A 13,158-nucleotide genomic window follows, 5' to 3' on the forward strand; every position below is an offset into this window, starting at 1 on the left:
AGACCAGTGAGTTTCAAGGAAGTGGCGTAGATGTGCAGCAGCTTGTGCAGGAGAGATGGCTCCGCCTGGGGACTCTGGGCTGGGGTAGGTCGACTCTTTAAAGTCGTAGGATGATCCTAGTTAGGGTGGTTTAGGGTCTGGTTGGCTGGATAGAAGGCTGGAACCAGAAACGTGTGCTGTACAGAAGTGGGTCTCATGGAAGCGTTGTAGGTGTTCGGCCTTAGGGTGTCAGTCATGGGCTGGACCAGGGCTCTTGGCTACGGTTTGGGACATGTATTAGGGTCCTAGGATGAGTCTTAGGGGCTGGTTCAAGGGCTGGCTCGTTGGTTAAGCGGCTAGGGAAGAAAACTTAGACTCATATCCAATTAGGAGTCTCGGCCATGGCTGGCAACTGCTGCTGTGGCTTTGGTTCGAGCTTATGTTCGGTTCCTAGGGTTGCTAAGGATCCAGTAGGGTCCATAGGGGGTCTGACTTGAGGTTGGCTCATGGTGGTTTGAGTTTGGCTCATGGAAAAACGAGTTTGGCTCAAGGGTGCTTAGGTGGGATTTTGGGCTGTTTCTGCAGCTTAGGTGTTGCTTCGGTTTTGGAGCCAATGGGTTCTAATGGTCAAGGAAGGTGCCTAGGTGGGTTGGCTTGGGTTTGGATCAAGGTGGCTCGGGCATGGCTCGAGTAAATTAGAAAATGGTTCGGTGTGTTCGATAAGGTGTCAAAACCGAAAATTAAAGAGCTAAAAATGGAACCATGGGTCCACGGGTGTAGTTCATGGCTCACAAGGGTAGAATAAATAATAAAAATGTTATGTTTAAAACCCTTGAAGAATTTGTGACTATTGAGGATATGAGGATAAGAATGAGGATATCGTGAGGGAAAAGGCCTCAGAGGGAGCCCATTTATGGGAGAAGGCTCCAGAGGGAGCCCGACGATCGTATTTCCATTCGATGAGGATAGGATAAGGCTCAGTTGACGAGAAAGTGTCACTGATGTCCCCGCCGCCCAGTTCTATGGTTACATGTAGATGGATCCATCGACTTTTTGAGGATGAGGAAAGTCACAATTAACGATATGAATTCAATAAAAAAAAATATGCATATGCTCATGATGAAAGGATTTATGTTATGAAATGAGGAAAAAGAAAATGTTGATGTTTATGTTATGCATGTTCATATGAATATGTTGAGGATGATATGAAAAGGTTTACGAAAATGTTTATGAAAAGTTTATGAAAATGTTTATGTTTAAAAAAACGATATCATTTTGAAAAATGTTTTTTTTAAAGTTTATGCATCATGAAGATGTTTATGAAAATGGTATTGTTTTAAGGTTTATGCATCTTCATGAAAACGATATTTTAAGTAAAAGTATTTTTCACTGTTGTATGTGATTTGTATATGTATTACATGTTATCAAGATTATGGTATGTTGAGTTTTTAGACTCACTAGGTGTGATAGATGCAGGTGAGTTTGATGTTAATGATATTGGAGGGCTTGATGGTTGACTTTGCTGGACTGAAGGTGCACATAACCCGAGGACCGACGCTTTTCCGCACTAGTTTATGATTATGATTTATGTTAAAAGATATTTTTACGACTATTTATTTATATTTATGAGTGGTTTTTGAGAGGTTATAGTATGTGCTATACTTTTCAAATAATGTTTTTAGGTTTGGTAAAATGTTAACGATTTTACGATTTAAACTGTTTTCCTTTGGTTTGCAAATGTTAGTTGATTGTTTATTTTAAAAAAATGGTGTCCATGTATTTTAAAGTATATATATGTATCTTTTGAATTATGGAGATTATGGGGAAAAAAATTTTCTATCACATTTTAAGGAAACAAATAGCAGACGTTTCAAAAATTTTTGAAAACATATCAAAACGAAATATTTTTCGGGAATGTTAATGGGCCTAACGGACTTGTTTTAATAAATTTTTGGGCCAAACCCATTACACTTTAACATTGTAAACCCTAGGCCCGTGTACACTCATTTTATTCTTCAAAAAACCCACCATCAAACCCTAACCCTCCATCATAATTTCGGCCGCCCAACACCCGTCCAGCAGCTCTCCCACGAGTTCAGCCGCCTTTTGTTCGATTTTTGTGAGATAAAAAGCAGCCAAGGTCTTCCCCTTCCCTCCGGTATCCATTCTACACGTTGTTGTCGAGATTTTCGAGTGTATATATGCAAAGGCATGCCCTAAACCCTTTTTTTCTCATCGATCACATCATAGTATGTAATTTGATGCTATTTGCATGATATAATATAGATCTATCGACACGAACGAATTATACATGTATTTTACAAGATTTTTCATGAATATATCGTATTTTCATCTTTTATTTCTCACGTTTTTGACATGTTTCAAAAGGGGCTGCCTGTATCGAGAGCTATAGGACTCAAGTCTTGGCTAGCAGGTGGTCTTCGAAGGTTAAGATCAGATCGGGAGTTGGTTGGGTGATGGTGAGATCGCGTTTTCCTTGTTCTAGGGCATGTGATGGCTCTTTGGGTGTTGTGTGAGGTGCAGCGGTGCAATGGTGCAAGGGCTGTTCAGGGCTGTGGATCAGGCCCTGGTGGGTCTACGTGGCCTAGAGTGGCTTAAGCACAGTTGGTTGCGGGCTAGGAGTAGATCGAAATGGGTAGACTCGGTTAGGGCTCGTTTTTTGGCATTCGGGTGAAAACGACTCGACAGCGTGCATGGGGCTAGGAACCATGGCTAGGTCCGTCCAGGAAGGTCAAAACGTGGGCTAAGAAGGGTTGGTTCGAGCCTGGCTGGTTGAACGTGGTGTAGAGTTTGGCATCGACGTTGTTTGGAGTTTTTGGTCGCAGGGGGGTAGCGCTGCTCACCAAGCACCACAGCGCTGGTGCTTGGCGCCTAGGCATTCACCAAGAGCCGTAGCACTACACAGCCAGCGCCTAGGCGCTAGTCCTGTACTTCAAGGTTGGAGATTTTAGTAGACATGGTCCGTCTTGGGTATTAATATGTCAATATGTTCAAGGTTATTGATGGTTTACTTGGGTCATACAGGGTTTGGTTAGGAGTCGTTGAACTATGGTTTAAGTTTTGTTAAGTTTGGGTTAAAACCGAGGATCCGATCTAAGTTTTAAGCGAATTATAGAAGTTAAAGTTTGAGCTTGAGTTTACATCTAAGAAATGGTTATGAATATGTTTTGAGGTGTTTTAATAAGTTTGGTTGGCTTCGGGTTGATTTAGCAGTCCTGACAGTGCCCTGATAACTGTAAATACATGTTTAAAATGTATATGTGAGTTTTGAATATGAATTTTTATGAAAATACTGATAAATACGTTGCATGCTAGTTTTTAAGAAAGTGTATGTATATGCGTGAATTTTATATGTAATGAATACGAAGACATGTTTTTGAAGGAGGTGAGTTGATTGTGACAAATACGAACACGAACACAAACATAAACATGTAAAGCCAATGCTCAGTGAATGGGTAAAATTGTCACTGATGTCCCCATCGTCGGGTACCACGGTTATACGTAGATGGATCCATCGACTTAGAGCTGATATGAAAGTCACAATTAATGAACTGAATTCAATAAGGAAAAATGAACACGTATACGATGTTATGATATGACATGATTTGATATGAATCGACATGTTTGCGTTCATGTTTACGCTTTTAGGATCATGAAACTTATTTTAATTACAGTGCTTTCCACTGTTGTATGATATGTATATGTATTTGTTATAACGGTACAGGTGTGTTGAGTCTTTAGAAGGTGTGATTGGTGCAGATGAGCATGATTCTGAGGAGACTAGAGGTGCTGAGGACTGATCTGACTGAGTTGGTGGAGCACGATAACCAGAGGACCTCGCTTTTCTTCCACACTAGCATTTTATGATAAAACAGTTTTTCATGGATTATTACGACTGATATGTTTAGGATTATTATAGATAGGATTTTAAATACTTGTGCTATTTTTGAAATCTCTACCTTTAAGTGTATTTGACTGTTTGCGATTTTTTAGATTTAACTGCAGTTGATTTGTTCAGTTAATCGAAATTATTTAATTGCTTAAAAGTGAATGATCGATTTAATTATGCATATGTGTATTTAATTTTCGGCCAAAGCATTTTTTTTTTAAAAAAAATTTCTAGTAGTAGACGTTTCAGTAGAAATGGCAGAGGATATATACCAAGATGCTGCTCCAAATCAGCATGCAGTAGTGGAATTTACTCTAAAAGAAAAAGTTCACACTGAAGATTTCTCCCTTGAACTTCCACTAGCAGCTGATGTGATGTTGTACAGTATTTTATAAGAATTGACAAATCTTAGTTCAAGTATCTCTCAAGTCAAATCTACTCAGCTGCTGCATTCTTTGAGTCTAAACATCCTAAAAGATCATACGATGAAAGACTTGAAGAAATTGACGAAGGATGTGGCTGCACTCTTTGAAACAGTAGAAAAAAGAAAAGAGAAACAGTTACAATCCCTACTCTACTCTCCTCCCAGAAACTACTCAACAATCGGATTGATTTTGTACACACAAGCCTCTCAAAGAAAATTGACTTTGTAAAAGATCAGCTGGCTGAAGTATCTGCTCAGGTCAGTTTAGCAGTCCTTTTCCGCACTAGATCAGCATATGTTGACAAAAAGGGGGAAGAACAGTTGGCAACATCAGTAGGGTCAAGCAGCAAGAAAAGGAGCGAACCAGACAAACGAACTGACAAAGGACCAGCTGAGAAAAAGTTCAAGAAATGGTCAAGTGTCCTAAGTCAGTTACTAGTCTATTGGTCTGTATTATTATTTTGTCATTCTGAAATGCATGTAAAGATATATACTTACCTCTTTCAAATTCTATGAAAAATATTTCTTGATTATGAATGAATCTGTACATTATTTTATCTACAATCTATTTCTCTATTTTAGTCCATCAGAATAATCAGTTAATCAGTCCAAGATATCTAAGTTTTGTCAAACACCGAAAAAGGAGAAATTGTTAGAATATTATAAGTTTCAGAGTTTGACAATTAAATCCGCAAGAGAACTGAAGAACCGAACTGATCAGACAAATCGTAACTGAAACAATATTTAAAACTGGTGACATAAAGTTCAGTAAACGAATTGATAATTAGAACTGAATACTTCGCTTAATTGAACTGAAAAAATCTTCATCAACTGAAGTATTCAAAACTGAAAGGACATCATTTTGAACTGAAAATGTCCAGTTGAACTGATCTGTCGATCAGTTGACTCTTGATCAGTTAGGCACGACATCAGTTGTAGTATCAACGGATAGACTGACAGTTTTTACGAAAGAAGAACAGATGTAACAGAGCAAAACAGTCTGATATTTTGTATCACTGTCAGATAAAGTCAACAACTTGAACTAAACGACGATTCAACGGATATTTGTCATTAAATGCATTCAATGTGACCGTTAGGATCGGAGACTATTTATAGCTGATCGACTCAGTTGAAGAAGATTGGTGAATATACTGAACACACTATTGTTGATCATTGATCAGTTGCAATAATTTCTTCGAGCACTTTCTAAATCTACAAACCGCTAGGGGTGTCAAAATCAGACACGACCCACCAACCCGACACGATTCAACCCGAAAAAAATTAGGTTTGAGTTTGGAGTTTTCGGGTTCGGGTCAGATCGAGTTGGACCCAATAGCTGACCCAAAAAAATGATCGGGTTGGATGTTGACCCGACTTGACCAGAAAATTTTAAATTTTTTAAAAAAATATAATTAATAAATATTGCCTACGTTTTTATATATTGTATGTCTGAAAAAATATTTATTGTATATTTATATCATAAATTTTTATAATTTAATTATTATTTTGAACATTTTTTATTTTCTAAACAATTGTTTATTTGATTTAGTAAATATATTTTCTACAATTAGACTTTCAAATTTAAATCATATATATGAGTGAGATATTGTTATTATGTGTTTAAATTAAAATATTATTTTTTTTTGAATTTTATTTATTTTTATTTTTTAAAAAAATTTTAAAAATAGAAATCTGGTTAATCCAGTTGAACGGGTTGATCGGGTTTATTCGGGTTGGGTTCGGGTTGAGCAATTTTTGAATAGTACTATTTCTCAACCCGACCCAACCCACCCGACCCACCCGAATTGACACCCTTACAAATCGCACACTTACGCTCTTATTTTCATTGTATTAATTCATAGCATTCAGGTTACTTGTTAAGAGCGAATCATTTATTCGTTGTAAAAAATTTGAGTTTCAGTTTGACAATGTGTAAGTCCAACTGAAGTGAATTATTACAATATGTTGTAATACATCAAAGTCTTTTAGTAAAAACATATCTTTGAGATAGAAGGGGAGACATAGGAGCATTTGAAGACTCCGAACATCCATAAAATTCGTGTTTTCTAGTTCATTATCTATTCAGTTTTTCAGTATCATACACTCAGTATTCTATCTATATTTCAGTCTATTTCCACACTATTATTAGTTGACTGATTTATGTCGACGAACAAGATTTCAGGATTAGTTGAATAAAAGACTGATTCATACTGAAAAAGTTTACAAAAAGCCTGAGTGTTTTTTCAACCCATGTTCTAAAGACTCTAACTGTATTAACTGATCATATCATGTTGAGGTATACCAGAAATGGTTTTCTCCATCTTGATCTCGTTTTGTGTACAATATTTCTTGAACTCAACATCTTCGTTTTCACCACCATTATCAAATCGTAGGCACTTTACCTTCACGTTGGTCTCTTTCTCAAATATGAATTTCCATTTTTTAAATGTCTCATAAATATCATATTTATTTTTCAAAAAATAAACCCAAACATCCCTGTTCGAATCGTCAATAAATGTGACATAATATCTTGAGCCTCCAAAGGATATCATGGTACCCATACATATGTATGAACCAGCTCCAACTTTGCTACTTTTCGTTCTATACCGCCTTTTGAAAAACTCATTTTTTCTGCTTTACAAATATAAAACTTTCACATAACTAGTGTTCAACGATCTTTAATTCTGGTAGTTTCTCGTTTGATACAAGCATCTCCATTCCCTTCTCACTCATATACCCAAGTCTACATTGCCATAGACTTGAATTAGCTCTAGCATCCACGGCTGCTAATGTATTTCTGCAACTGGAAGTCATATAAAGAGTCCTGATTTTCTTTCCTTGAGCAACAATCAGGGCTCCTTCATTCACTTTACAGGAACCATCACCAAAGTTCACATTATGGTCTTAGCCATCGAGCTGTTCCACTGAGATCAGGTTACATGTCAATTTCGGTACATTACTAACTTTGTTGATTTTCCAGACAAATCCATTTGACTTCTTCATTCGGACATCACCCATAACAACTATTTTCAAATGTTTTCCATTAGTAAGGAAAATTTTTCCGTAATTTCCAGCGATATAATTATCAAATACATCATGATTACAAGCGGTATGAAACGAAACTCCTGAGTCCATAACCCGAAAATCAACTGGGCTTTCAATGGATACTAATAGAGCATCATGTACCTCCTCAGTAACAACATTTTCATTATTCTTTGTTGATTTACAATTCTATTTCAAGTGAACAGTTTCACCACAACTCCAGCACTTTAAATTCTTTTTAATGTTTCTTTTTTTTTTTTCCATTTCTTGACTTATACCTACCGCGTTATCTGTTAGAACTCTTTTCGTCACTCTCGCTCCTTCCTCTATTCTCAAGATTTAGAGTAGATATCGATGATGTTCCTTCACCCGAATCCATCACGTGAACTTCTTCAGCAAGAATTTGATAACTGGCATCATTGAATTGTAGCTTTCTTTTTCCAACAGAGTTGCTAACCGCTACTCGCATTGGTTCCTAAACATTTTGTAAAGAAGCCCAAAGAATAAGTGCACGAATATCATCATCAAAATTAATTTGTGCCTTCTCCCATTTTAAAGTTGATTAATTTTTTCATGAGATGTACTTTGTTGTTTGTTGATGGCTTCGTTCATGTATGATAAAATGTACATCATCTCTTATGTGGTTTTTGCCTCCACCACTTTATGTGCCAAATTATTCATTAGGGTCAATCGCATTACACCTAACACCTATCGGTCATGAAGCTCCAAGGTATCATCCTCCATATTTTTCGGTTTCTTTCCTGATAGAGGTTGATTCAACTTCTTACTATACAGATAATCTCTAATTTGTAACTGTCAGAACGAAAAATATGTTCCGTCAAACTTGTTGATTCCTAGTCCCGATCTATCTTCTCCGGCCCTCGCTTCTCTAGCCTTAACAAAAAATCTAAAAAATATTATCTGATGTTGAAGATTAGACAAAGATGCAACCACATAGCATACTCAGAATTATAAGAAATTTTACAAAAAGCTCTGTTACAAGTTTTTGGGTAATTATGCTGAATCGAAGGCGATCATGACGATAATATGTACAAAAATTACGGAATAAAATAACTTTTACGATCATGACAATAATTTAACCACCGAAGCACCTTCTCCCATTTTCAAGTCGAATAACTTTTTCATGAGATGTACTTCGTTTTTTGCTGATGGCTTCTCGTTCATGTATGATAAAATGGACATCATCTCTTCTGTGATTTGTGCCTCCGCCACGTTATTTGCCAAATTATTCATTATGGTCGATCGTATTACACATAACATCTGTCGATCAAGGAGTTCCCAGTCATCATCCTCCATCTTTCCCGCATTCTTTCCTGATAGAGGTTGATGCAAATTCTTGTTATACAGATAATCTCTAATCTGTAACCGTCAGAATGAAAATCTGTTCTGTCGAACTTGTTGATTCCCAGTCCCGATCCATCATCTCCGACCATTGCTTCTCTAACCTTAGAAAAAAAGCTAAAAATCTTTTCTGATGTGGAAGATTAAACAAGCTGCAGACACAGAGCATGCTCAGAATTCTAAAAAATTTAACAATAAGGCTTTGATACCAGTTATTGAGTAATTACGCCGAATCAAAGGCAATCATGACAATAATATAATACAAAAATTTCTGAATAAAATAACCAACAAGAACACAAAGATTTACGTGGTTCACCCAATATAGGATACATTAATGGAGCTACTGCAAATATTTATTATAGGAAGAAAATTACAAGTGTATACAAAACACTCGATCCTTCACAATCCCAATCCGAGTATAATCGAGAAAATAATTTCTCAAACTCACTAACAAATAACATTTAATTTTTCTTCTCAAATGAATTGATCTCTTGAGCCTGAGATACTTAAAAAAAACTTTTGACGAGATGAATGACAATTGAGTTCAATTTACAGATTCATTTCTTGAAATGCAACACGAATGCAACCATCTTTACGGACTATAATACATTCGGCCTTAGTTGTGTCTTGCGAGATGAAAATGGAGAATTTATGGCATGTCGAGTGCAACACGGCCCTGGAAATGCAATGGTGAAAGAATGTGAAGTTCTTGCTCTATTCAATGCTATAACCTGGATCAAAGAGATGAACCTGGCAAATGTGATCTTTGAACTTGATGCAAAAAATGTTGTGGATGCTATCAAATCTTCCGACGATGATGCTACGGAGTTTGGATCTCTTGTGCACCAATGCAAGCATCAATTGAATCAAGGAACCTCATTCTCGATTCAGTTTGCTTATAGACAAGCAAATGTTGTAGCAGATGATCTGGTAAAATATGCTTATTTTTATGCTAGTCCTTCGATTTACTTTGAAAGACCGCCTTGTTTGATTGAACATTTAGATGGTTATTGTAGCTTCTTGCATGATTAATGAAACTTCCTTTCTAAAAAAAACTAAATTTGACTAAAGAATCAAGCTAACACATTCTTCAGTTAAAAGAAGTTGTCAATATCCACCACCAACCATCAACAGCTAATCTCACTTAACATATCATTATCAGCTCTCCATCTGTGATAAAATGCTATTGCAAAGTACAAAATATAAAAGCAATGCGCTTGGTGCCCTCGAAAAATGATGGATAGATTGGACATCCTTTGTTCAGTACTTTTTTAGGAAGCCTACACGAAAACGTCAGGCCGTGGCATTGTTTGATGTGGTAACCCTTCGCAGACCAGCGATGTTGAATCCTCACTTACATATACGTTCCTACCCATTCATATCCATTTATTTTACATTTTAGAACCAAAATTCTATTTTCCAACCATTAGTTCTTGCCTCGAACGAGGGGATCATGCAAGAAGGATTTTGTCCATTGCATTTGTTGATATCGATTCGAAATTTAGTTATAGTTTTTCTTCTTGTCTTTCAGCTAGATATGGTTTGTATAAATTTGGAATGAATATTTTTCATAATGGTGCTAACGAAGGATTAGATGACTCTCCAAGATCATGACTCAGCTAGTAGAGCTTGTACCGACCGAACTCCAAATTCTTTTGTTTTGAGTTTTTCAGATGTTTATGCAAATGGGTCTCCTTACTCCGTGAAGTTGGGAGAGGAAGAAGATGTATTTTAAATTGTTATATATCTAATTTATGATTAATTTTAATTTTTTTTTGGGTTCCTTCTCATTAAAGTTTTTTGTAGAATCTTGCTTATAGTTATATTCCAGTTTGATTTGTGTCTGGGAAAATAAATCAAGAATGTTATTTTGTGTTCTCTTTATAGTTTTTTTTAAGAATTTTTTCCCTTTATATTTAGACAAATTGAAGTTCTTTCAGCGTAAAGAATGACACTCTGGTTTAAATATTTTTTTTCCTTCATGTTATGAAGAAGACAATATATCACTGGGGACATTTTTTTCTGACACAAACAATCAATGACATTAAAATCATATCATCACATGTATTATTTTATTATATTAATTATCTGTTAAATGTGTGTCTTCCAAATTGCTAGGCTCCTGGATGCAACAACCAAGAAGCTGAAGAAGTGAGTGGCAGTTGCAACCTGTTAAACCAGCATGTGGCAGTTAGGAAGGTAAGGCACGAGGGAATAAGAAGGCAGATATATATATCTTCTTATTGGTATTGTGGAACACAACGAGATACACAAAAGAACAACAAGGGATACCCCACCGGAAGAGAGTGAAAAGAAATAACAGAGAGATCAAGGGATATAGGCTTGATTTTAGTTATTTTCTTTCTTGCACTGATAGACTTGAAAGTCTTGTATGCTGTAATTCATGAGAGGATACAGATATTGATAAATAAATGCATTTGGCCGTTCTCCCGTGGACGTAGGATGCATTATAGCCGAACCACGTAAATGCTTTTTGTGTTCTTCATTCCTTTTGGTTTTCTTTCTTCTGTGATTCTTTAGAGATTACGAGTGTGATTGTGAATTGAATAACATACTCAACAAGTGGCATCGTCCATGGGAACCAAAATCATGAAACATACCCACGGATCGATCAAACAATCAAGAAGATGGGATCTATGAAATTCGACATTGAAAAGTTCAATGGGAAGAATGAATTTGGTATGTGGAGAATTAAAATGCGAGCTATACTGATACAACAAGGTTTGGTGGAAGCCTTGAAAGGAGAAGAAGCCATGGCAGGTGATCCGAAAGAAAAGATTCAGAATCTTGCAAAGGCCCAAAGTGCAATTATTCTGTGCCTTGGGGATAAACCTCTTCGAGAGGTTTCAAGAGAGGTATCAGCTGCTGCTATGTGGAACAAGCTGGAGTCACTTTACATGACCAAATCTCTGGCTAACATGTTATATAAAGCAGAAGTTATACTCATTCTAAATAATTGATGAAAAGAACATCTCTGAAAACAAATTGATGAGTTCATCAAAATCTTGGATGACTTGGAGAATATTGAAGTTGAATTGGAAGGGGGGAACAAGGTATTGATCTTATTAAACTCCCTCCTAAGTTCATACGAAAACTTCAAAGACGCACTCCTCTACGGGAGAGAACAATCAATCTCACTAGATGAAGTGCAATGCGCAATAAGGGCAAATGAGTTACAAAAGGGTATGAACTCACAAGGACAGATACAAGCTGAAAGCCTCTATACCAGAAAGAGACCTGCTCACCGACAGCAGAAAACCACCAAGTTCTGATCAAGATCCAAGAGTCAAACAAAATACAAATGCTTCTTGTGTCACAAAGAAGGGCATTTTAAAATAAATTGTCCAAAAAGAAGGAAGAAACATCAAGAAAGAACTAAAGATGATGGAGAAGCCTCTGTGGCATCAGATGGTTATGACATAGCAGAGGCACTGACCATCACAGACCAACGGACAGAAAATGAGTGGATCTTAGACTCGGCTTGCACATTTCATATGTGCCCCACAAGGTCCTGGTTTGAAACCCTTCAAGACTCAGACCAAGGGCTGGTGATCCTAGGAAATGACAAATCATGCAAAGTGAGAGGAATAGGCTCCATAAGACTAAGGATGGATGATGGCTCTTACAAAGTCCTTCAACAGGTCAGATATGTGCCCGACCTGAAGAGAAATCTTATCTCACTTGGCACTCTAGAGTCAAATGGCTACTCCTTCAAGTCTGAGAATGGAAAATTAAAAGTACTAAAAGGTTCATTGGTTATAATGAAGGCAATGAGAAAGAACTCCCTGTATATACTACTTGCAAATATAGTGGTAGGAAGAGCTGCAATGGCAGAAAATAAAGCCAACAGGACATGGCTTTGGCATTTACGACTTGGCCATCTAAGTGAAAGGGGATTGATGGAGTTAGCCAAACAGAACTTACTTTGTGGTGATAGAATACAAACTTTGGACACGTGTGAGTACTGCATATTGGCAAAATCAAAGAGAGTAAAATTTGGACTTGGTAAACACAACACTTCTAGGGTGTTTGAGTACGCTCACTCTGATTTATGGGGGACCCTCAAGGACAACAACACATGGAGGTGGAAGGTATTTCATGACAATAATAGATGACTACTCAAGGAGACTTTGGGTTTATGTATTGAAAACAAAGGATGAAGCCTTTACCAAGTTCAAGGAATGGCTGGTAAATGTGTGTCTTCCAAGTTCAAGGAATGACATTAAAATCATATCAAACATCACATGTATTATTTTATTATATTAATTATCTGTTAAATGTGTGTCTTCCAAATTGCTAGGCTCCTGGATGCAACAACCAAGAAGCTGAAGAAGTGAGTGGCGGTTGCAACCGGTCAAACCAGCATGTGGCAGTTATAAAGGGAAGGCACGAGGGAATAAGAAGGCAGAGATATATATCT

This window comes from Primulina huaijiensis, chromosome 10, assembly GCF_012295235.1.
Source record: "Primulina huaijiensis isolate GDHJ02 chromosome 10, ASM1229523v2, whole genome shotgun sequence".
Classification (NCBI taxonomy): domain Eukaryota; kingdom Viridiplantae; phylum Streptophyta; class Magnoliopsida; order Lamiales; family Gesneriaceae; genus Primulina; species Primulina huaijiensis.